The sequence below is a fragment of the Microtus pennsylvanicus genome, chromosome 17, assembly GCF_037038515.1.
Source record: "Microtus pennsylvanicus isolate mMicPen1 chromosome 17, mMicPen1.hap1, whole genome shotgun sequence".
In the NCBI taxonomy this organism is placed as follows: Eukaryota; Metazoa; Chordata; class Mammalia; order Rodentia; family Cricetidae; genus Microtus; species Microtus pennsylvanicus.
The window spans coordinates 13,468,897-13,495,016 of NC_134595.1; the positions used below are offsets into that span (position 1 = coordinate 13,468,897).

Below are 26,120 nucleotides of genomic sequence, written 5' to 3' on the forward strand. Positions count from 1 at the left end.
ATCTATCTATCTATTAAATTGATGCCTTCTTCTGACTTCCATGTGTAACAAGCATCCAGAAAGTACACACTGTTCCCAAGTTCACATAAAATGTTCAAGCAGAGACCATGCTTGACAGCAAACCAGGTAGGCTACAGATGTTTTCTCTTCTCCTTTTGTTTCCCCAGGTACATTCCCCCAGTCACATCCAAGTTCTACAGAACACCTGTGGGTACCTTTCCTGTACTCCCTGCTCCTATCTCCTGTGGATCCCACAGACCTTCCCCTTCTAATTTCTACCCCAACTTGTTGTTTCATCCAGAACCAAACACCAGCAGACATGCATTGCTAATCCAAGAACTGCTCCTGCCAGGGCAACAAGTGGGCAGATATTATGTCCACACCTCTCCATCTGTTCTCCAGATACAACCCCCAAACTCTTATGCCAGTTCTGTAGCAGGGAACCTGCTGCTGTCTCCCTTTCCTCTCTGACCCCATCCCCAGTTGATCACAAAGATCTTCTCCTCCAACTCATACCATTATCCCATCCCCCAACACCAACAGCCATTACCCGCAAACATACTAGCTGAACAGGAAAGGGAAGCAGATTAGCTAACTGAAGACATTCAAACTTCTTCCTCTCCTTCAAACCCACTTTCCTAGTCTCATCCCTATCTATGCAGTAGATAATGGGCTTCAATCTTCCTTTTCTGTGTGCTAACACCTGTAGGTCCTATAGACCTTCCCCTCTTAAACTTCGTCTCTCCATTTGTTGCTTCATATGAGCCTACAACTAGGAAGCACCCCCCAATAAGCCACAGTTAACTTCGGCTAAGAAAGTGTGAAGGCTGGCAATTTTCCCTTTACTTTGTTCCTTAGATCTAACCCTCAAGTCCCATACCCACTGCTATAACAGAACTTCTGGGCTTATCTCTTTTCACTGCCTCCCCACATTCAAAGGAGGTGAAATAAGCAGACCATGTTTTGCTCTCTTCTTCTTTCTTCTGAGAATGCCTACAGACCCTAGTCTATCTCTTTTTCTAAGTGTAAGCTCCAAATATACAGAAACACATTTTATCTAAAATCCTTAGTGACTACAGCTATCAGCTTCAACGAAAATTTCCTAACAGGCAACATACAGGTATCATACATTCCAAAAATCAATAAAGAAAATAAAAACCAGGGCTGGAGAGATGGCTCAGTGGTTAAGAGCATTGCCTGCTCTTCCAAAGGTCCTGAGTTCAATTCCCAGCAACCACATGGTGGCTCACAACCATCTGTAATGAGGTCTGGTGCCCTCTTCTGGCCTGCAGACATACACACAGACAGAACATTGAATACATAATAAATAAATATTAAAAAAAAAAAAAAAAAACTTTAAAAAAAAAAAAAAAAAAAAAAAAAGAAAATAAAAACCAGGGGAAGAAACACCCACCAAACAAAGTTATACCCATAAATCAGCATCTATATCTCCTGTCATCCTAATTGCAGATTCTTTCATTCCAGTATAAAAACACAATAAGACTTAGAGGAATATGACTACATAAGAGTTCAGCTATCCTCCAAAACAGCAGGTTCTGAATATCCCAATATACTTCAAGCACAAGACAATGACCTGAAAACCACCCATATGAAGATAGAGGTGCTTATGAGGAAACTAACATATCCCTTAAAGAAATCCAGGAAAATGCAAGGAGATAGTAGAAAGGAAATGTAAAATACTGTTAAAGAACTGAAAGGGAAATAGGATCAATAGAGAAGCCCCAAATTGAGGATATACTAGAAATGAAAAATTAAAGAATTCAGATAAGAAGTACAGAGTCAAGCTTCACAAACAGAACACAAGAGATAGAAGAATCTCAAGTGTTGAAGACACAAAAGAAGAAATGGTTATTTTAAAGAAAATATTAAACCTCAATGTTTCCTGAAAAAAATCCAGGAAATCAGACTCTATGAAAAGATAAAACCTATGAATAATAGGGATAGAGGAAGGATAAGAATTCCAGCTCAAAGGCTGAGAAATTATTTTTAACAAAATTCTAGAAGAAAATGTCCATAACTTAAAGGAGAAGCCGATAAAGGAACAAGAAGCATACAAAACACCAAATAGATTGGGCCAGAAAAAAAATTATCCTTGACACTAATAATAATAAAGAAAAAAATGAATTTTAAAAGATGCAAAGGAAAAAAATGAGTAACATAGGAAGGCAGACATACTAGAACTATATGCGACTTCTCAACGAAGACTCTAAAAGTCACAAGGGCCTGAACAGATGTGCTTAACACTCTAAGAGACCAGATGCCAGTCCAGACCACTATACATACATAGAAAAACATCCAATTGCCTAAGCCTAACTGCTAACCCTAAACCCTAACACCCCTAACCCTAACTCCTAACCCTAACTGGCTGGTGAGAAGTCTGGCTATAACTGAAGGTGTAGAAGTAAGGTCTGCTGATACCTAGAGCTCTGAAAAAAGAGGTATCCTCACTGTTAGAGTCAGGCCTTGCCTACAGCTGTGAAGGGAAAGTGCACTGGATACCTACAGCTATGAGGAGAAAAGGTATCCTTGTGGAGGTCCAAATCCACCTGAAGGTCAGAGTTTGAGGTTGCTAAAGTTGTTACCAGGTGTGGTTCCACACCCTGACCTAAGGTGTGGTTGTCTTGTGTTTTGGACTATAAGAGGGCCCACACAGGTAAATCTATTCCCCCTTGAGGAAAGGGAGAGAATTCAAACATACTTCTCCTTTTGAATTAAGAGGTTGACCTAGGGAATGACTGCCTTTAGGGTACTTAGTCTGGGTGGATTCAGTTCTTGAATAACAGAAGATTTTTCTATTAATTATGGTCTTGATGGCTCAAAGTACTGAAGCAAGAAACTGATTTATTTGTCCTATGCATCACGTTAAAGCAGTCTTTTGTCTTCTTCCCCCTGTTGTATCGGGGTATAAAAGTATATGGAAAATTAAATGCAGGCCGACTTACAGTATTCACTGGAACTCCCTCTCTATCCTATGCTTCGGCTTCATTCTTCTCACTTGTGTCTTCATTCTCTTTACTTATTTTTCGATTCCCCAAATAAGAAGTCCTCAGTATCTTTTTCAATTACTCAATATCTATTGTAATATACAAAGATTTTAACAGATTGTTGCATACAAAAAGTTTTACTCTCATATAAAGTGCAAAATTTGATCACACTGAAAACATTTATAGGATTACTCCACAATATGAATTTTCTCATGATTTAGATTATTCATACATGCAAATGCTTTACCACACTGATTATATTCATAGAGTTTATGTCCAGTGTGTGAACTTTCATGCATTTAGAGTACTGTGACGTGAAAAGGCTTTACCACACTCATTACATTCATAGGGTTTCTCTCCAGAATGTGTTAGTTCATGTCTTTGAAGATGACTGTGATAAACAAAGCCTTACCACACTAATTACAGTCATAATGTTTCTCTACGGTATGGGTTGCTTTTATGTTTTTGGAGACTACCTTGACATGCAAAGGCTTTACAACACTGATTACATTCAAAGGGTTTCTCTCCAGTATGGATTTTTTTTTTGTCTTTGGGGACTACTGTGATGAGCAAAGGCTCTACCACTCTGGTTACATTCATAGGGCTTGACTCCAGTATGGCTTCTTTTATGCCTTTGATGATCTGTGGCATGCAAAGGCTTTACCACAGTAATTACATTCATAAAGTTTCTCTCCAGTATGGGTGCTTTTAAGTCCTTGTAGATCACTGTTATGTGCAAAGGCTTTACCACAGTGATTACATTCATAGGGTTTCTCTCCAATATGGCTTCTTTTATGTCTCCGTAGATTACTGTGACGTGTAAAGGCTTTACCACAGTGATTACATTCATAGAGTTTCTCTCCAGTATGGCTTCTTTCATGAACTTGTAGATGACTCTGTCGTACAAAGGCTCTACCACACTTATTACATTCATAGGGATTCTCTCTAGCATGGCTTCTTTGATGCCTTTGAAGAAGACTGTGTTGTGCAAAGGCTCTACCGCACTGATTACATTCATATGGTTTCTCTCCAGTATGGCTCCTTTCATGAACTTGTAGATGACTCTGTTGTACAAAGGTTCTACCACACTGATTACATTCATAGGGTTTCTCTCCAGTATGGGTTCTTTCATGAATTTGTAGGTAACTGTGGCATGCAAAGGCTTTGCCACACTGACTACATTCATAGGGTTTCTCTCCAGTATGGCTTCTTTTATGAGTTAGGAGATTACTGTGACGAGCAAAGGCTTTACCACACTGATTACATTCATAGGGTTTCTCTCCAGCATGGCTTCTTTTATGTCTTTGTAGATGACTGTTATGTGCAAAGGCTTTACCACAGTGATTGCATTCATAGGGTTTCTCTCCAGTATGGGTTATTTCATGACTTTGTAGATAACTGTGGCATGCAAAGGCTTTACCACAGTGATTACATTCATAGGGTTTCTCTCCAGTGTGGCTCCTTTCATGTCTTTGTAGATAACTGTGGCGTGCAAAGGCTTTACCACACTGATTACATTCATAGGGTTTCTCTCCAGTATGGATTCTTTCATGAACTTGTAGTTGACTGTGTTGTGAAAAGGCTTTACCACACTGAATACATGCATAGGGTTTCTCTCCAGTATGGCTTCTTTCATGCCTTTGTAGATGACTGTATTGTGCAAAGGCTTTACCACACTGATTACATTCATAGGGCTTCTCTCCACTATGGCTTCTTTCATGACTTTGTAGATAACTGCGGCGTGCAAAGGCTTTACCACACTGATTACATTCATAGGGTTTCTCTCCAGTATGGCTTCTTTCATGAACTTGTAGACGACTGTGTTTTGCAAAGGCTTTACCACACTGATTACATTCATAGGGTTTCTCTCCAGTATGGGTTCTTTTATGAACTTGTAGATAACTGTGGCATGCAAAGGCTCTACCACACTGATTACATTTATAGGGTTTCTCTCCAGTATGGCTTCTTTTATGTGTTAGGAGACTACTGTGACGAGCAAAGGCTTTACCACACTGATTACATTCATACGGTTTCTCTCCAGTATGGCTTCTTTCATGGACTTGTAGATGACTGTGTTGTGCAAAGGCTTTACCACAGTGATTGCATTCATAGGGTTTCTCTCCAGTATGGCTTCTTTTATGTGTTTGAAGACTACTGTGATAAGCAAAGGCTTTACCACACTGATTACATTCATAGGGCTTCTCTCCAGTATGGCTTCTTTCATGAATTTTTAGATGAGTGTGATGAGCAAAGGATTTTCCACACTGATTACATTCATAGGGTTTCTCTCCAGTATGGATTCTTTCATGAATTTGTAGATGACCGTGTTGTGCAAAAGCTTTACCACAGTGGTTACATTCATAGGGCTTCTCTCCAGTATGTGTTCTTTTATGCATTTGACAATGACTGTGATATGCGAAGGTTTTACCACATTGATTACATTCATATCGTTTCTCTCTAGGGTATGTTCTTTTATGCATGTGAAGATGATTGTGATGTGAAAAGGCTTTACCACACTCATTTTCTTCATAGGGTTTCAATCTAGTATGTGTTTTCTCATGCCTGTGAAGATGACTGTCACATGCAAAGGCTTTAACACATTGAGTATATGCAGAAGTTTTCTCTCTACTTTGACTTCTTTCATGCCTACAATGATAATGGTACATGTGAAAGCATTACTACATTTAATACATTGTTTAATTTTTTTATCTGTATAAATTAATTTTACAACTTAGTCCTATTTTAAGGAGGAATTATATGTTAAGGTTTTATCACCATGTTAACAATCTTGTTTTTCCCCTTCATTAAAGCTTGATTTTCATCTTTAAAGATAACTGATATCAGCCTTTATTACATGGTTCACATTTACAAAATCTTTTTTTTTTTCTTTAAGGAAATTATCATGTATTTGAAGAGAACTGAAAAAACTCAGAGCTTCCCCACTCTTATTGTATTAATAAAGTTTTCAATACTGTGTGTGATACTATATTTTCTAATGAACTAGGACAAACAGAAGTATTTACACAGTCCTAGTACTCATGGTACTTTTCTGAAATGTGAGCTTATCGATAGATTAACAATAAGAGTAGAAAATCAATTACTTGTATACTTGTACTCAAATTCAACAAGTATACTCAGCATGGTGTAGGCTACATTTCTTCTGTCTATTCGGAGAAAGAGAGGTATGTTATACCTTTTCAGATCCCTATGCTCACGTGGTTTGTGTCCAGAGTAACATATGATATACCTACTCAAGGTAGAATAACAAATATAAGGTTTTCACATTAACTTCACAGTTTGACTTTATGTCCTCATAGACTTGTGGTATCTGGATTAAGGTCTCTCCACAACAGCTACCCGTTGATTTGCGACTCTAACTGCCCCCTCATTAAACTTAACAAGTATATGGGTTAAACTACTCTCTCTATGGACTATTAGTGTAATAGAGAGTTTTGCAGGTATACTTATCACATTTTCAACATGTATATGTTTTATAATATGAATAATATGAAATAAATGGATTGCAGTTTTTCACTATAGCTCTCATTGTACTCTGAATCAAATGGTAATATAGGTTAAGACATTGTTTCTTTGACTTCTTTCTTAAAAGAATGACTTGCCCAGTAATCTTGTCTACTTCCAATAGGCAGGAGGATAACTATATGCTTTCATTTGGTTTCACCTACTTATGTAGTTTCTCTAGGATTATGAATTATAGGCTCAATGTCCTTTGTTTATGGCTAGAAACTAATTGTGAGTGAGTACAACCCATGTTCATCTTTTTGGGAAATAGGGTGTGGTGTGGGATGGGGGAAAGGGGAGATGGGATAGAAAAGTTAGAAGGGGAGGTTGGGGAGAGCTTGGGGGAATGGGATGGTTGGGATAAAGGAAGGGTGAATATGGGAGCAGGAAATCTTCATTCTGGGAGCTATTTTAGGGTTGGCAAGAGTCTTGACTCTAGAGGGGTTCCTAGGGGTCCAGAGAGAAGTCCTCAGCTAGGTCCTTGGGCAGCTGAGGAAAGAAAGCCTGAAATGGCCTGATCCTACAGCCATACTAATGAATATCTTGTATATCACCATAGAACTTTCATCTGGTAATGGATGGAGATAGAGACCCACATTAGAGCACTGGACTGAGCTCCCAAGGTCCAAATGAGGAGCAGAAGGAGGGAGAACATGAGCAAGGAAGTCAGGACCGCGAAGGGTGCAGCTACCCACTGAGGTGATGGGGCTGATATAACGGGAGCTCTCCAAGGCCAGCTGGATTGGGACTGAAAAAGCATGAGATAAAACCGGACTCTCCGAACATGATGGACAATGAGGGCTGCTGAGAAGCCAAGGACAATGGCACTGGGTTTTGATCCTACTGCATGTACTGATTTTGTGGGAGCCTAGGCTGTTTGGATGCTCACCTTCCTAGACCTAAATGGAGGGGGAAGGACATTGAACTTCCCACAGGGAAGGAACACTGACTGCTCTTCGGATTGGAGAGGAAGGGGGAGGTGAGTGGGAGGAGGGGAGTGAGAGGAGGGGAATGAAAGGAGGGGGAGGGAAAAGGGACACAGGGAGGACGTGGAAATTTTTTAGTAAAAAAAAAAAAAAAGAATGAATTGCAAGTGCAGTTCATCTATCTGAAATCAAGGTATACGATTTTGTAAGTATTTAATAATCATTGAGGCACTTTATTATTTACACTGTTGCTTTACTTTATAACATATAGGATACATTACAAATTCTTCCGAGATACATTTGTATCAGGTTATACATGAAAATTACCTTTCATGTCTTCTAGAACTTTGACAATGTTCTTCAATATTATGATCTTTCCAACTGTATCCTAAAAATATAGTGCCAGAAAAAATGTATGTTATATTAAAAATTGTAAAAAAGTTTAGTTTGCATTTGAAGCAAACCTTACGACCATGCCTGATTTATTTACCCCATTCTTTTATCTCAATAATATTACAAAAGAGTATCACTAACCAATGAATGGTTGTCTCCTTATTTGAAACATGAAAGATAATTAAGTCTTACCTATACTAGCGAGGTTCCTGTAGATCTCCCCCATCACATCTTTGTAGAGATTCTTCTGGGAAGGATCCAGCAAAGCCCATTCTTCCAAAGTGAAGTTGATATGCACGTCATCATAGGTCACTGCATTCTAAAATATCCCGTACATGTGTACAACAGAAAGCATGAGTTTGACAACACCTTTAATATATACTTCGTTGACAGTATAGTCATATAATTCTGGTGCTCTCCATACTTATTCCATGACATAGACATCATAATTTAATCAATGAGTCACTTTAGAAGCAAACTGAATAGGAGGTTCACCTCTGTCATATCTGAACCCTTTGAATGTTTCACATTGCAAGAGAAATGGCTACTAACCAACAATAAAAGATATGTAAACAGATCAACAGTACAGAGTTAAGGTAATAGAAATTGTATGAATGGTTATGTCCTAACTACAAAAAAGAAAAGTAAGGTGAAAAAAGCTGGATGCGTTGAATCATGCCTCTTATCCTTGCACTCAGAAGGTAGAGGCATGAATTTCTCTATCTGCATCTGAGTTGAATATAAGCCTAGTCTATGCCATCACTTCTAGGAAATTTAGAAATACATATTAAATACCTGTTTCACATAAAAAATGATAAAACAAACATTAAAGATAGAAATAACTCATAGATTTTTGCTGATGTTTCAACAAAGAGTTATGCATTTACTTCAACTCTTTATTCATCAACCAGAAACATGACTTGCCCCAATTTAAACTGCAACATAAGTAAGGTTTTACTAAAGGCCTGGTATGTTTAAAAAGTTACAAATGGACAAATGAAAACAATAGCAATTAATATGCTGATGACAAATAATCAACACAGAGCAGGAAAGATGGTTCAACAGTACAGAGTCCTCCTGGTCTTGAATATAGGTGGGCTCATGGGGGATCATAACTATCCATTATTCCAAGTTCAGGGTTTCTAGTACCATGTTTTGATCAATATAAGAACCAGGTACTCACATGGTGCATATCCATGCATACAGGTTAAACACTCTTTTTAAAATAAAAATTCAAGACAAACAAACACAGGCAGGAAAAAGGGTATGCACCTGCAATCCAATGATTAGGAAGGCACAGGCAGTATTAATGTCATGAATACATGCCATCCTGAGAAACATAATGATACACACTCTGTAAAATTTTAAAATTCAAGACATGGGTGAAGCTCAGTACAACAGCATATGCTTGATAGGAACAAAACCATCATACAACAATATAAAAACAAAAAAGCCAGGAATGCTGGCCCACCTTTAATCGCAGCACTTGGAAGTCAGAGCCAGAGGATCTCTGAGTTTGGAGCCATCATGGTATATATAGAGAGCTATTTTCAAGATAGCTAGGGATACATAGAGAAACCTTGTCTTCAAAAATAAACAAACAAAACTGAAAAGAGTATGCTACCAAACCACCTTAGCACTAGACAGCAGTTAATTCTACCAAATCTTATGTGATTTAGTGATAGAGTTCATAATGGTGGGGAAGTTATGACAGCAAAAGAAAAAAACTGACTGTTTAGTTTCAACCACAACACAATAGGCACAAAGAACAGGAAATAGGTTGAGGCTATAGAAACTCATATTGTGGGATTCCCCTCTGTATGCTGTGATTATCACTGGTTAATAAAGGAAATACTTTTGGCCTGTAGCAGAGCTATAGGATCTTAGAGATCTTAGAGAGCTTGGAAAGGAATTCTAGACACTAAAAAAATGAAGCTTAGCTGCATTTATTTCCCCAGATGGGCTTTGCTTACTGATGACATGCTGTGGCTCTTTAAGAGAGGTTTTCCTGATTTAGAGGTAGAAATCAAAACAAAATCAATAATAAAAAAGCTGCGCCATTTTGAAATGCCAGCATTCTGGGCCATATTGCCAGCACAAACTCTTACTCTTTCTGGAAGACCAGCTATGGGGTCTGTGAGCAGATTGCTAATTGCAACTTAGATTCCTTGTGAGAGAGGGGGAGAGGAGTGGGGGGAAGCGGAGAGGGGTGGGAGGAGGGGGAGAAGAGTGGGAGGAAGGGGAGAAGACTGGGAGGAGGTGAAAATTTGTTTTTTTTTTCTTTCTTTTCTTTATTCTCCTTTTGTCAATAAAAAAATGTTAAAAAAAGAAATTCAAATTCAAATATCAAAAAAAAAGTAAAAAGAAAGAAACAGCCATCTAGCAATACACATATTAATAACAATGGGATAAATTAAAATGTAATAGTTAGCCAATAAGAAGCTAGAGATAATGGACCAAGCAAGATTTAATTCATACAGTTTCTGTGTGATTATTTTGGGGCAAGCAGCTGGGAACAAACAAGCAGCTATCCTTACTATATCATATCACATCCCCAATGAGAAATTTCATCCAGAAAGGCTCCTCCTACTAATGGTTTCACAAGCAATCAAATGAAAGTTACCAAAAAGAGGCATATTTTAAAATACATCTTCCTATCTGGGAGGTTTTTCATTCAATAAATTACATTCTGACCTGGGTCACTATAGGCTTCTGGTTATTTATGAGGAAAATTAATTTAGTCACTCATAGTCCACAATAGCCCCTACATTGTTCAAATGTTCAAAGTCTCTTCTGATGCTCATGACGATCATGTGACAGTGACTTGTCCCACAGTCATTCAGTCCCAAAGAAACACACAAAGGTCTACATTAATTATAAACTGGTTAGCCTATTAGGACAGGCTTCTTATTAACTAATTCTTACATCTTACATTAGTACATAATTCTTATCTGTGTTAACCACATGGTTTGGTACCTTTTATCAGTGAGGCATTCTCATCTTGTATCCTCTGCATGTGGGTGATGACTGCAGACTGAGCCTTTCCTCTTACCAGAATTCTCCTGTTCTGATCACCCCACCTATCCTTCCTGCCTGGTTACTGACCAGTCAGAATTTTATTAAACCAATATGTGACAAATCTTTACAAGGTACAAGACCATTGTCCCACAGTAAGTAACATCTTGTAGAAATCAGAGAACAAAGTACATCTTTCCAACATACAATGGTACAGAATACCATTCACAATCCAAAGTAGAGAAATGGAGACATAGTGAGGGAAGATTGAACCAAGGCAAGACTGAAGCATAGCAGGACAAACATTAATTCTCATAGCTCTGTCTCAGATGCACAGGGCTTCAGTTTCAAAGGGCTTAGATGGCCCTATCCCTGCATCTTCTCATACATCTCTCTCTTTGGTTTCTTCTACTCCCTATATTCAGCTAGCTCTCCATAGAAGATGTCTAATAGTTTAGGCATCTCTATATATTGTGGTACCAAACTGCAACCTAGGCTACCAAAATAAAACTCTGGCTGTTGTGGAATATTATTATTAAAATGTATTATATTTGTTTATGTTGTGAAACAATTGTTTCAATGATGCAAATATGTAATGCATTCTTTTATGTTGCATTTGTTTAATTCTGTAAAGATATGATACTGGGCTGGTCTAAAATGCATGTTTGGCCTTATGAACAGTCAATGGCTTGGTAGGAAAGATTAAGAAGGGCTGGAAGGCAGAGAGAATAAATGGGAGTGTTGTTTTTCTCCACAAAACTGACTTTTCATTTCTTTCTACACCACTCATATTTTTTTTCTGCTGTAGACCTAAATAAATAAATAAATCAAAATACAATGTTCCCACATTCTACCCAGCAACAAAATCACTTTGGGTGTACCACATTTTGACCTAATTATGTTTGTTTCTTGCTGTGATTAAATTCTCTAAATAAAAGCATATGAGGTGATAAACAGGCTTGTTTGACTGATATTTCCAGATCACAAGCCACAACTGTGGAAGGTTAGGATAGAAACTCAAGTTAGGAACTAAATGCCAGAGACACAAGGATAAAAATGTTTACTGGCTTTCTTTCTTGCTTAGTCATTCTCTCAGATCCAGCTATCTTTCTTATCCCACTCAGTCACACTTGCTTAGTGGGTGATGACCTCCACCATCAGGGAAAGAGAAGAGCATTCCCAAATTAATCATCAATCAACACAATTTTCCCCAAATAGTAAGTAGCAATTTTGATCTGGGCAAAGCCTCAACTGATGTTCTCTCACATGACTGTAATCTAAATCATGTTGACAGCTGAAGCTAATGAAGGAAGAGATGAAAATATATAAAAAGATTCTTTTAACCACAAAATCAATATATTAACCATAACAAACACCAAGTTTTCATAACAAACATGTGTTTCCAAAAACACAGATTGGTCAAGAAATGGGAAAAGAGAACCTCTAAGATCAAGAAGAGAAAACTAAAACTGTCTCTGCAAAGAAACTTCCTAAACTAAGAAATGCTCAGGGACCTCATAATATACTATATTTTCTGAAAAACAATCATGAAGATCTATCATTTTCCTAGAGAAACAACAATAAATTTAGATCATAATTCATAAAATAAAAGTATATATGGTATCATAGGCAAAACAAGACACAAAAACAGGCCTACAAATACATACCAGGGTTCCTTAAACAAGAAAGACAAGATACTAACAAAAAGTAAATAACAAGAAATCACTGGCCAGTAGTCATCCTGTGCACTCTAGTTCTCTCCTTGACTGATAATAGAAAATGGATTGGGTGAGGAGAGCTGTTCCACCAAAACTGGAAAATTTGCATAAAACTTTCAAATGTTTTAATTTTATACAATAGTTTTGATTACTAAAAGAATTTCATTCTGTTATAAAAAGAAAATTATATTGATTAAGATCACTTAGGAACCATTTTGTTTCTTATGACTGAAGATTGCCTGTAAGTCTGCATCAGAGTGAGGAAATAAAAACTTTCTCAAACCACATGCAATGTAAAAACATAGAAAAACCAGTATATAATTTGTATTATTCACCTAAAGCAATTTGCTTTGCTCTAATTGTTTTAAGAGGCGGAATACTTTTGAAAAGAAGTTTATCCCCACATTTTGTGTATGTTTATGTGTGAGAAAGAATGTCTTCCATGTGTATAACAACAGAGGGTGTTATGTCAGATCCGCTGAATCTGGAGTAGCAGGTGGTTCTGAGCCTCCCCACTTGTATATTGGGATAGGAACAGGCCTAATAATTTCAAGTCAATGAAAAATTCTTAAAATATAGACTGTCATGAGCTGAGCAATACTTTAGCTATATCATTCTGGTTATCTATTGAGAAAAAACTTGTACAAAATTATAGAGTACAATGAAAATTAAGATGGTAGCTCCTCAGAAAATTGGGAATAGATCTACCCCAGGATGCTGTTGTACCAATCTTGGGTATATACCCACAGATGATCCATCCTGTAGTTACTGTTTTTTTTTATTTTTTATTTATTTATTTATTTATTTATTTATTTATTTACTCTTTGGCTATTTTGGGAGCCCACCATCCAGCTCCCAATTATATCACATGGAAAATTATTTTTACCTATGAATGCCCAGTCTTAGCTTGGTTCTAGTCAGCTTTTCTTAATTTAAATTATTGTATCTACCTTTCGCCTTTGGGCTTTTATCTTTATTCTATATACCTTTCTTTACTTCTTACTTGTGGCTAACTGTGAAGTTGGTCCCAAACATTCTCCTCTTTCTTTTCTTGGTCCTCAATCCTTCTCCCTTTTTCTCCTTTTATTTATTCTCTCAATCTGGCATCCCAACCTATCCCTCTCCTGCCCAGCTACTGGACATTCAGATCTTTATTAGACCAATCAGGTGTTTTAGGCAGGCAAAGTAACACAGCTTCACAGAGTTGAAAAATGCAACATAAAAGAATGTAACACACTATTGCATCACTAAATAAATATTCCACAGCATAAATAGATGTAATGTTTCACAACATTTCCCCTTTTGTCTAAATAAAAAAAACGAAAGGTTATAACTTTTCACTTTCCCCACAGCTGCTGTTTCCTTTTCATTAGCATTAAAACATTAAAATTAATAAACTACTGTGCAATCTATATCTAGGGGTATTAATTACCTTTCTCTGTTTATTAAGCATATGTTTTAGGAGGCCAGAAAAACATTAACTAGTTAATCTTTATCAATAAAAATTGGGAGTCAGATATCACAGGTAAAAACCTGAAAGATCAGAGAAGCAGTGAAGAAGACACCAGTGACTCTCTCTGTTCCATTTCTCTATCCAAAATAGGCAAGATCCTCTCTCAGCCCAACCTTATTACTTGTCTCCTTTCTATCCACAGTCCTCCAACTTCTATAGTATCATTGTAAGTAAATAGCTAGCTCTGTTGTCTGACTCCAAACATGCTTTTTTTTTATCAGAATATGAAAAAAATATATCACACAACACCCTGCAACCTCTTATATATCCCACTCTTGCTACTTCCACACTCCTATGCAGCTCTCCATGGAACATGTCCCATAGCTTGCGTATCTCAACATCTTGAAATCTGAAATGTGATCCAGTTTCATATCCACCACTTCATGTAATGAACCCTCAAAATCTCTTCTTCACTGCAGCTCTGACTCTGCCAAACATAGATGGGCAAAATAGTGATGACCTGATCACAAAAGAAGAATCCATGATCTTTATGTTTTGCATCTTTCATGTTTCCTGAATCAGTATGATATAGGTGATCCTGCCAAGATTTGATAGACTCTACCAAGCTTGGACCAAATTGGCTGCAAGTTCTATATGATGATGCTCCTGGGACAAGGAATTACTTTGAGTACTTCTTCCAAAAATAAAGGGCTTAGTTAGATGCAGTCTTACACTTCGAGCATCTTCCTAGGCTTCAAATGCACAGGCAGGCTCTTTCCTTTAATGGTGCTAAAATTTTTGATAATCTCTGTACCTTTTTCACCACTAGACTGCCATCTGAAAATACCTAGTATTATTTTTCTTAAAAAAACAGACTTTTTCTGATGTAAGCTGTGAATATGTGCTGTTTTATTGGTTGATGAATTAACCTGTTTTGGCCTATGACAGGGCAGAATATAGCTAGCTAGGAAATCCAAACAGATACAGAGAGAAAGAATTCAAGAAGACTCCAGGAGCCGCAGGAGGAAAAAAATATGAAGTAATTAAGTCATGAATCACGTAGCAAAGCAGATATACACAAACTATGGGTTATGGGTTAATTTAAATGTAAGAGTGAGCCATTAGTAGTCTGAGTCATTGGCCAAATATTTATAATTAATATAAGCCTCTGAATGGTGATTTTGGAGGTGGCAGATGGGAGAGAAACTTGCAGCTATATTTGTCATCTCTTTATTCTTCATTTTTTTCACTATACACCTGAATGAGTCATCAGTAATCACCATCCAATAGAAGCAATGTTTTGTACAGGAAATCAGTTTATTCCTTTGTAATTCTACCTACACACTTTCTCAAAAATGGAGAGAATAAGAAAGATTAGGACAAAGATTTCACACAAATGATCTCTAGATAAATTTTTCATGAAGTCTTCTAAGTACCTCTGCTTATGTATCATGCTAAGATCACCTGATACATAGGGGCCACAAGGAATAAATACAGACTTGGGCGGAAAGGCTACAGCAAGACAAGGCTTTGACTGTTTATTGAGGACAATCAGACTTTTCATTTATCAAAAACAGAAGATAGGCCGGGCGGTGGTGGCACACGCATTTAATCCCAGCACTCGGGAGGCAGAGGCAAGTGGATCTCTGTGAGTTCAAGACCAGCCTGGTCTACAAGAGCTAGTTCCAGGATAGGCTCCAAAACGACAGAGAAACCCTGTCTCGAAAAACCAAAAAAAAAAAAAAAAAGATAATGGCAATTTCTATGACCACTATAGTTATAGCTTCCAGGAAGATGTGGGATTCCCGTTTGTAAGCTGTGACTATGTTTTATTGCCATTGGTTAATATAAAAATCTACTTTGGGGCTGGAGAGATGGCTCAGTGGTTAAGAGCACTGCGTGCTCTTCCAAAGGTCCTGAGTTCAATTCCCAGCAACCACATGGTGGCTCACAAACATCTGCAATGAGATCTGGTGCCCTCTTCTGGCCTGAAGGCATACCTTCAGACAGAATACTGAGAATACTGTATACATAATAAATAAATAAAATCTAAAAAAAAAAATCTACTTTGGACTTAGGGCAGCACATAATAGAGCAAGGTGGGATTTCTGAGCAGAGAGAGAGGTGAAAAGAGAGTTAGGAAGACACCATGTAGCTGCTAAGGAGACAGATGCCAGATAGAACCTTACCAGTAGTCCACAGCCATATGGCAATACATAGATTTATAGAAATGAGTTAATTTAAGATTAAGTGTTACTTAATAAGAAGTCAAAGCTATTGGCCAAGCAGTGTTGTAATCAATAGACTCTGTGTAATTATTTCTGGGCATCCAGAAACAAATAGCCCCCATTAACCAAATGGTGCCAAAATGAGGCAACTACATCAACACAAAATCTGAGAGAGTTAAAAAAAATCTAGACACAAAGAACAGAGTAAAGCTGACTTCTTGGTAGCCACATATTTTTCCAGATGGGCTTTCTTAGCTGGCAGCAAACAAGGGTGCCACAGCTCCTATAAGAGACGTCATCCTGACTCAGCCACAAAAAATTCACAGCTTTTTTGGGGAAGGGCTTCCTGGTTTGTGCTGGCACAAATAGCTCTGACTCTCATGGGACGTACTGCACCTGGGATCTGTGTGCAGCATGTTACAAATTGCTTAATGGAGACACAGAAATGCCATGTCTCTTGAGCAGTGGCAGAAAGAATGGCTTGCAGAGATGGCAGTAAACATACCTCTGCCATGTTGGACTAAGTAGAGCAAGCAGGCAGAGCTGAGGAGTTGGTCCTAGCCATGCCTGTTCAGCATTCTTTTTTTTTAAAAAAAAAAAAGTACTTCTGGTCAGAAAATAATTACAAGTATGCAAACAAGGCCAGATTCAAATAAAAAGAATTGTAAATGTGTCACACTGTATAAATGTATGTAAGCTTCATAGATTAAAGGAGTATAGAAAAATAAGCCATACAAAGATGTGAAATACACAGAGCATCTAGATTAAGTGCATTATTGTGTGTTCTTTAAGTTTTTTGACTGTGAATGAGCAGAGAGACGTTTCATTGTATGGGCTGCTAAGGCAAACCAACATATATACTTTAAAAGTATCTTGACTTCAAAATTTGGGTCTAAGAATATGTTGCTTTGGAAAAGAGGTTCTGCTTTTGTTTTTGTATAGGATGAGAACCTGTGGATTCCTTCTAGAATAAGGTGGTTTGATGGACCAAGATCCCCTGATAGGACTCCATGAACCCTCAAAAGACTTTGTCCAACAAAAAGCAGAAAGCAGTTTGGCGAGAAGTCCTCCAAAATTCCCAAATATTGTTCATAAATGTGTGTTTACATTTAAATGGGATATAAGGATAATCTTTTGTATTTGTATAGACCTTGGTCTATTGATACAAATTTAAGGTCAATTTTGTTAAATGAACCTCTGCTCTTGTTTATGGTATTATATTCAGTTCATTTAAAGATGCAATGTATAGTTAAGAAATACAAATAAATAGATAGTCATTTACGTTAGTTAAAATTGTACTAATGTTAGTTAGGTGTTCTAGATGTAATGAGATATATTTCATATGGATTGGTATTCTTCAAATCTTTCAAAGACATATAATATGGCATTTTAAATGTTTTAAAAACTTAGGCCATTTGATAATAGTAAGACATGTCTTCTTCTGGTACCACCAATTATTTCAGAGAGGTTGATGGGTATTGGAAAATCTCATTATGAAATTTGCCTTCAATCTGACAAGGCTAGCCATTTAGGCAAGAAACTGCTCTTGCCAGGATTACTTGGTGGTAATGTTGTATAGACTGGACATGCAGGACCTAAAAAAATGACTGCTAAAGTTGCCTAAGGAAGGTGAGATAGTTTCTGCTTCATGAAAGAGTCTGCTAGACATTCTGCAGAACACAGAAAAAAGGTGACTGAGAAACTGGCAATATAGGGGTAACTGTCATTGAAATTTTCTGCTTCATTGAAAGGTCTGCCAGATACTATGGGCCTATAGACTGAAGATGGATGCCCCAATATTACAGAAGAACTTTGGGTGACTGTCCAGGCAGCAAGATGTCTTTGTCAATTCTAGAGTTTTGGGTGTGCTTATAACTACTTAGGAAATATATGTCCTTCTGGAGAATTTGATGGAGTTGAAGAAAGACAGTTTTATAATTATAAAAGCTAGATTAGATATAAAACTTTAGACTCACAAAGATAGAATAGATGACATAGTATTTTCCTCAGTTTGCCAAATGTAAATGGACTAAATACTGTAACTATAATTCTTGCTTGATAATTGTTTTCTTGCATGTAATCTTGCTATATCAAAGTTAAAACCTTCCTTTTTACTTTTTACAGAAAAGGGGAAGCGATGTGCGATTTCCCTCTGTATGCAGTGAATATGTATTATTCCAGTTGGTTAATAAAGACACAGCTTGAACCTATGGCAGCACAGAATAGAACAAGGTGTGAATTCCAAGCAGAGATAAAGGAGTAAAGAAGGAAGAGTCAGGGAGATGCCACCTAGCCACTGCAGGAAGCAAATGCTGGATGGAACCTTACTGGTAGGCGACAGTCATGTGGCGATACACAGATTAATAAAAATGGGATGGGGCTGGAGAGATGGCTCAGAGGTTAAGAGCATTGCCTGTTCTTCCAAAGGTCCTGCGTTCAATTCCCAGCAACCACATGGTGGCTCACAACCATCTGTAATGAGGTCTGATGTCCTCTTCTGGCCTTCAAACAGAATATTATATACATAATAAAAAAATAAATATTTTAAAAAAAATAATAAAAATGGGTTAATATGAGATGGAAAATTTACTTGATAAGAAGCCTAAGCTATTGGATGTGCAGTCTTAAAATTAATACAATTTCTGTATAATTACTACAGGTCTGGACAGTGAGGAAATGACCAAGCAACCTCTATTTTTTGGGTTTTTTTTATTTATTTATTTTTATTTCTTTCTTTTTTTCTTTATTAAAGATTTCTGCCTCCTCCCTACCAGCGCAGAAACCTCTGTTTATACCAGGATATAATGAAGTTTGCAAACTATATAACATATACAGGATTATTGCATAAATTTAATTGTCCTGTTAAGCATTCATGATTCCTTGACTACTAAGGGATTATACAAAAAAGCACAAATCAGCCTGAATGCTTCACTAGCTGAGAAAATTTAAAAGTCTGTCAGGAACTCAGACATATATAGTGACCCAGGAACCATGAACTTTAATCTGAAAAACCTACGACATAGGTCTCTCAAGACAGTTTAGGTTAGGCCAACTCCATGGCCTAAATAGCCTACTGCCCACTAAAATCCTATGACCTTGACCTCTACCAGCTGCCATTACTCTCAACATTCACATCTTCTAGTTCATACAGGAACAGCTGATTAAGCTCTTTGTCCAGTTTTCTGATATCTTCAGCATTCTTATGAGAGTCAACATTCCCAGGTCCTTTGCAGCAACAAAATCCCCTTTGAGTCCCATTTTTGTTCCACCTTTCTTCTCTGTTGCTGTTATTAAATTATGCAATCAAAAGCAACTCAGGTAATGAACATGTTTATTTGGTTGTTAGCCCTATTTTACAATTCCTCCTTATGAGAGCTTAGGATAGATACTCAAGCTAATAACTAAAGGCAAAACATGTGGAATCATTGTTTTCTGGCTTTTCCTCTTGCTTTGTCAAGGTGTTGTGCTCTAGAGCTAGCTCTCCTATCTATCCCAGGGCTGCTTGGTCAGAGATATCACCAACTCAGTGGAAGAGCCTTCCTACATCAATCAAAATCAACACAATCTCTAAGATACCTTAGTCAGATATTCTGATCTATGCATACTCTCAATTGGTATTTTCTCAGATCACTCTAAGCTATGTTATGCTGACAGCTGAGGCTAATTAGAGGAAAGAGGTAATACTATACAAGAGGATTTTAAAGACCCAAAGGCAAGGTACTAATCATATCGATCACTTCAGTAGCCAAAACACATAACAGGAAGATAGATATTCCAGGAAATGGAAAGAGGCAAACATCTAAGATAAAGAAGAGAAAACTAAAACTGTCTCTCCACAGAAATGTCCCAAACCAACAAAAACTCAAGGAGCGCAAAACATGAGAAATCTGAATACAAAATTGGTGAGACCTTATTTTCCAGAAAATAAACAGTATAGTTAAACGACAATGAGTAAAATTAACAACATGGATGGGGGGCACTGACAAAGACACAAAGACATATTATGCTCCTTTAAATAACAACTACAAGATTCTAACCAAAGTCAAACAGTAAGAAATCACTGACCAGCACTCATCTTATACACTACAGTTCTTTTTTGTTTTGTTTGGTTTTAGTTCTTTTGATTTTTCGAGACAGGGTCACTCTGTAGCTTTGGTGCCCGTCCCAGAATTAGCTCTTGTAGACCAGGCTGGCCTTGAACTCCCAGAGATCCACCTGCGCTACCACCACCCGGCAACCCTTCAGTTCTTTATCTTTTACCAATAATAGAAAAATGCTTGGGCGAGGAGCGCTGTTCCACCAAAATTGGAAAGATTCACTTAAAACCTTCTCATATCTTAACTTTATAGAAAATAGTTTTGACTACTGATAAAATTTCCTGATCTTATAGTAATAAAAGTCTATTAGGATCACTTAGACACCATTTGCTCCCCATGACTGATGACTGCATGTAAGTCTGCAATCAGAGTGAGGAAATGGAAACATTTAAAAACAAAAATCAAGATAGCAGATTTTTAAAGAATCAGTGGACACCTACAGCAACTTGTTTTACTCTAATTGCTTTATAAATCACAAGAACTTTTGAAAACAAGTTTATTGCTATTTTTTGCATATGTGCGTGAGTGAGAATGTTTTCCATATGTATACAAGTAAGAAAAAAGATGGGTTCAGATGCCCTGGATCTGAACTGGTATATGAGCCTCGCAACTTGAGTATAGGTATCTGAATTCAGGTCACCTCCAAAATGAATATGTGTTGAGCCACCTGCCAACATTCATAATAATTTTTATCCAATAAACCAAAAGGCTCTCACAGATTAACAACAATAGAAAAAAAGCATAAACAAATAAATACATGTAAATAAATGATCCTTAGAAACATGATGCATCAAAATTAAGATGATATGTATGGTAAATTTACACCATAAATACAGTACAATGGAAATTCCCAATAATTTTTAACAAGAAAGCTGATTACAAAACTACATTCATGTTCAAGCACTCATACTAATCAATGGGATTATGAAAAAATAGTGCACAGATTGACATAATTTAATATGACTTCTTTCTGGGTGGTGGTGGTACATACCTTTAATCCCAGCACTCAGGAGTCATAGACAGGAGGATCTCTGTGAGTTAGAAGCCAGCTTGGTCTACAGAGCAAGTTCCAGGACAGGCTCCAAAGCTACAGAGAAACCCTGTCTCAGGGAAAAAAAATTACCACAACAAAGCTGATCAATCAAGAATGTGTATGGTATTGGGGAAAGAATAAAGAGGATGGAGAAAAAGCCAAGAAAAAAGGCAGGAAAATACAATCAGCTATTAACCAAAGGACCAAAGGAAACTAGTCAGGAAACGTGTAATCTTGACCAATGATACCCAGCTGCCTATGATTCTGTGTATAGAAATTAAATAAAGACTTCACAATTTTCACAAAATATTTCAAAGAGACCCTTAAACTGTTGTTTCTGACACTCTAGCTACTGGTATTTCTTCCAGAGAGGCCCCATGCTCTAGAGCTCTCTCTGCAAAAGTGATAATCTCCTGCTATGGTTCTTCAGGCCCTTAGACCTCCTTGTGGTTTCAGGAAAACCCAGCCCCATTGATGCCCAATCTCAAAACAATATAGAATAATTTCTGCTTCCTGTCAAATGGATTATAGCACAAGGTATAGATTCTGCTCTGTCTTCCTGCCCAATACCATACACACCTAAGAAACCACTGCAGCTCAGAAACTCCCTTTGTCCCCTGGACTAAACATCACTGAATCACACCACTGCAGCTAGTGGTAGCAGAAAGTTAGAAGCATTTTAATCACGTATTGCTAAAAGACATTCAACATCATCTAGTTCTACCAGCTTTTAAACTATTTCAAATATTTATAAGACAAACTTGAAAGTAGACTGCAATATTCAGAAGTTCTAGAAGCCAGATTATCAGTTTTCAAATCTGTCTTCCCACTGCACACCAAAAGCATGTCCCTGTGTGTACACTGGACAATGATATTACAAGCACTATAGACTACCAGGCCAGTGCTACAGAGTCTTCCTCTCCCAGGAAATCCATACACAGGGAGGCTCAGAGGACAAGGAGCCCTGACCAGGTCATTACATAGAGCAACAGAACCACAGCCTGGCTCATGGTCCATCCAAACCTCAGCAGAAATGACAGCTCAACAGACCTCCCCTGAATGCACTACACTCACTATGGCATAGCTTGTGTGTGGTCTTCCTTACAACTCATCACAACAAAAGTAGAGAAGAATCCTGGAGAGAACCTGCAAGCTACCTGCCACTATTCTTCCTGATTGCTAAGGCTTCCCGGAGTCCCTCATTGGTTAAGGCCTCCCTGCTGGGTCTCAGACTATGATCAGCTCCCTTAATGGGTGAGCAGAGATGAAATGACTCAGAGAGCACAGCACTTCCCGTTCTGCCCTTCCAGCCCAGTAGGCAGGGCCCTAGTCCACAGAGTTTGTATTTTAGTAGACATTCACCCACTTTCCTAGAGCATACCCTGACCCTCATCCAAAGCACATTCCATTACACACTCAATGTGCAGTGCAGCCAACCCATCGCCTCTCACCTGGGAAATGCTGCAGCCAAACACAGGTCACATTCTCAACAGTTGTTAAAGAAAAATGGCCATAAATTAGAAGATAATAAGGGGCCTTGTAAGGCTTGGGGACAGGAAAGAGGCTGTGGATATGATATAATCTCAAAAAATTATTTTAAAAAGTTGAAACAGGTTTTATGGCCATGTGCTTCAGAAACTAGGGATTTATATAAGAGCACATCAAAGATTTCTTAAACCTTTGGTCTCAGGTTTTTTATATTTAAAACCAGTAAAATAACAGTCCTGTTAGGCAGTGCCATATTTTACTCAATCTATTTTGGTTGAACTACTGTAACTATAGCAATTTGGTTTAATGAGAAGGTCAGTTCTTTATCCAGAGTCTTGAAAGTCCTGGCCACTGGGACATTTATGGAGCATCTAAAATTGATTACCTAATTCCTAATTAGGTAATTAGTACATAGTAGTAATAACAAGTACTACTGTTGAAGTAGATAAGTTCACAACCCCTGACTTATCTCTCCCTTTCTGCACTGTGAATCTATCAGCTTGAAGCTTGACCTATATACTCAATTCTTGCACAGATCCCTCTTCATTTATAAGGAAGTACTTAAAGACAGAGATACTGGAGGTCACTCATTAGCTGGTCTATTCTTCCTTCTCACACACCAGTCAAGGCCCGGTCCTGAAGGAGTTGCAGGACTGTCTATCCAGCACTGGGCGACAGAGGCAGCATTAGGTGTTTAAAGGAATTTTCAGTTACATAGCATGAGGCAACAGGATTATAAGCTCATAGTCTCCCACACCAGTATGGCAGAGCCTCCCCCTGCCCCAGGGAATCCACACTCAACAAGCTCAGAGGCCAAGGGCCACTACCCAGGTCACCAGACTAATTAATAGACCGTGTCTCGCTCATGGTCCACTCCTTTCCAAGCAGCTCTGACAGCTCAGCCAACCTGTTCTTCTTGGTCTGGGGACAGTGGCCCCTACAGTCACCATGGCCTGGTTTTGTGGTCCTCCTTACAGCTCCCTTCAGCAAAACAAGAGAATCCTGGAAAGAACCTGTAAGCTACCTCCTACTGATGCTCCTGATTGCCAAGTAGAGTCCTTCATTAGCTAGAACCACCCAGCTGGGCTTCAAGACACTAGAAGTTACCATACTGTGTGAACAGAAATCAAATGTCTCAGAGAGCAAAAACCCTCCAGGTTTGGCCTTCCACACTAGGGTGAGACAAGACACTAATCTTGGAAATTTGTAGTTTAGTACAATCCCCCATGCCCCCAGAGCACTGTCTGTTCCTCCTCCAAGGCACAGGGTCCTAAGTGTACACATTCCATTACGCAATCAACGTCAACAGTAGCCAACCCTTTACTTCATAGCTGGGAGGTCATGCAACCAAACACAGGACACATTCAAACAGTAACTGTTAAACAAAAAGAGGCCATGGATTAGAACATGATAAAGGTTCCATGGAAACAGTTGGAAGCAAGAGAGAGATAGTGAAAATAATGTAATTATGATATCAAAAAATATGGTTAAAAAGTTGAAACAAGCTTCATGGTCATGTGCTCCAGAGACTAGGGATCTGTATTAGAGCACACCAAGTACATCTCACATCATTTTTCTCAGGGTATAGTCATGTTAGGCAGGACCACACCATTTTATCCAGTTCTTCTAGTTTGCTTGAACTAATGATAAAAGACCCCCGGTGAGGGGAGATTCTCACTCAAGTCTCGGGATAACAGGACCCCCACCAAAACTCAAGAGAGACCATACTTGCTGCAATCACATGAGGCTTTAATCCATGACATGAGACGAAACGAGAACCAGTGCACTGGGGCCAAGACTCATAACCCAAGCAGGGGAAGAGTTCAACCCCAAGTGACCGCGAGAAGTGATTTTTAAGGGAAGAAACCACAGTCCAGTTATCTGGAATTGGCAGGGAGTGTCACGGAAAATTCCGAAAACACCAGTGAAGAACACAAAGGGGCAACTCCCTGCCTCCCAAAACCACTCCCAAGGTCATAATCAGCTAGTTCTAAAAACTCTACAATGGGGGAAACTCCCTGTTTCTCAAGATTATTCTCAAGATTACAGCCTAACTTTAACTTCAGCTAGTTCCTGAAACACAGTCACCAAACTGGCTAACGCTAGATTCCTGATTCTTCTCTTCCTGGTTAGATTTTTGGCTATTTTCTTCCTGCTTGGTGTGGGGGGGACACCAGGATTTATCCAGGGCTTTCTTTGGGGATACCTGGAGTTATCCAGGTCTTTCACTGTAATCGGAATTTATACCGATTCTTGAAGGCATGGTCTGTGGGGTGTCACTACTCATTGCTAATGTCCACTACTGTCACAGCAGAAAAGCTTTCATCTCTTTATTGCCCATCCTTTTCTTTTGTGACTATGCTTGCTTTACAGTTGGTCAGTGAACTAAATTCTTACACAGGTCCTACTTCACTTATAAATTCACAATAAAATATGGAGAAGTTGGAGGATACTCTTTCACTAATGTATTTCTCCTTCCCACAGACCAGTCAAGCTCCAGCTTGTAAGGAGTTGCAGGATTGTCTTTCCAGCACTGGGTAGCAGAAGCAGGATTAGGTGTTCAAAGCAATTCTCAGTTACATAGTGTGAGGGAAGCCTGAGCTACAGGAGATATTAATATAAACCAGCTGTTCTCAGTCTTCCTAATGTTGTGATCCTTTAAAATAGTTTAGCATTGGAGTGTTACTTTATACAGGAAATACTGTTTATAAGCTCCACAGAATTAACTCCAGAGGGATCCTAAACCTAAATAGTAAATGTTCAAGGTGCAGAACTTCTGGAACAGAAGTTCTTCGTGACTTTAGCAAATCTATGTTTCATTGCGACAATACAAGCACTAAGGGAGCCCGAATCTCACAGGGAAGTCAGCAGCAATGGTATTTCAAAGCACAGTCCCATTCCCAAATCTCTAACAGGCGCAGTAAGGATAGTGAAGTTACTCAGAGGCTGACAGCCACTCGGAAATTTCAAAGAACATGCAGAATCACGCGGAATCGCGCAGACCCTGCTGGGGGCATGCAGGACCAGCAGGACCAGGCAGAAACAGGATGAACTCTACATCTGGTCAATGGCTCCCACGTGGCTGGAGGAGGATACAGCACACTGTCTCCAAGGCTCAACTAGCCGCCTCTCCCGGTCTGAGAATAGCCCCAAGCTCACCACATCATGGTTTTCCAACTTGCCCATGCTCCTTGCTCAGCTTCCTGCACTCACAGCAGAGCACACAAAACCACTGACGCGGA

General features: G+C 38.5%; 1 pseudogene; it reads right to left on the reverse strand.

Moving 5' to 3' along the window:
• Positions 1-3,007: 3,007 nt before the first annotated feature.
• On the reverse strand, positions 3,008-26,120 carry LOC142836860 (uncharacterized; annotated as a pseudogene).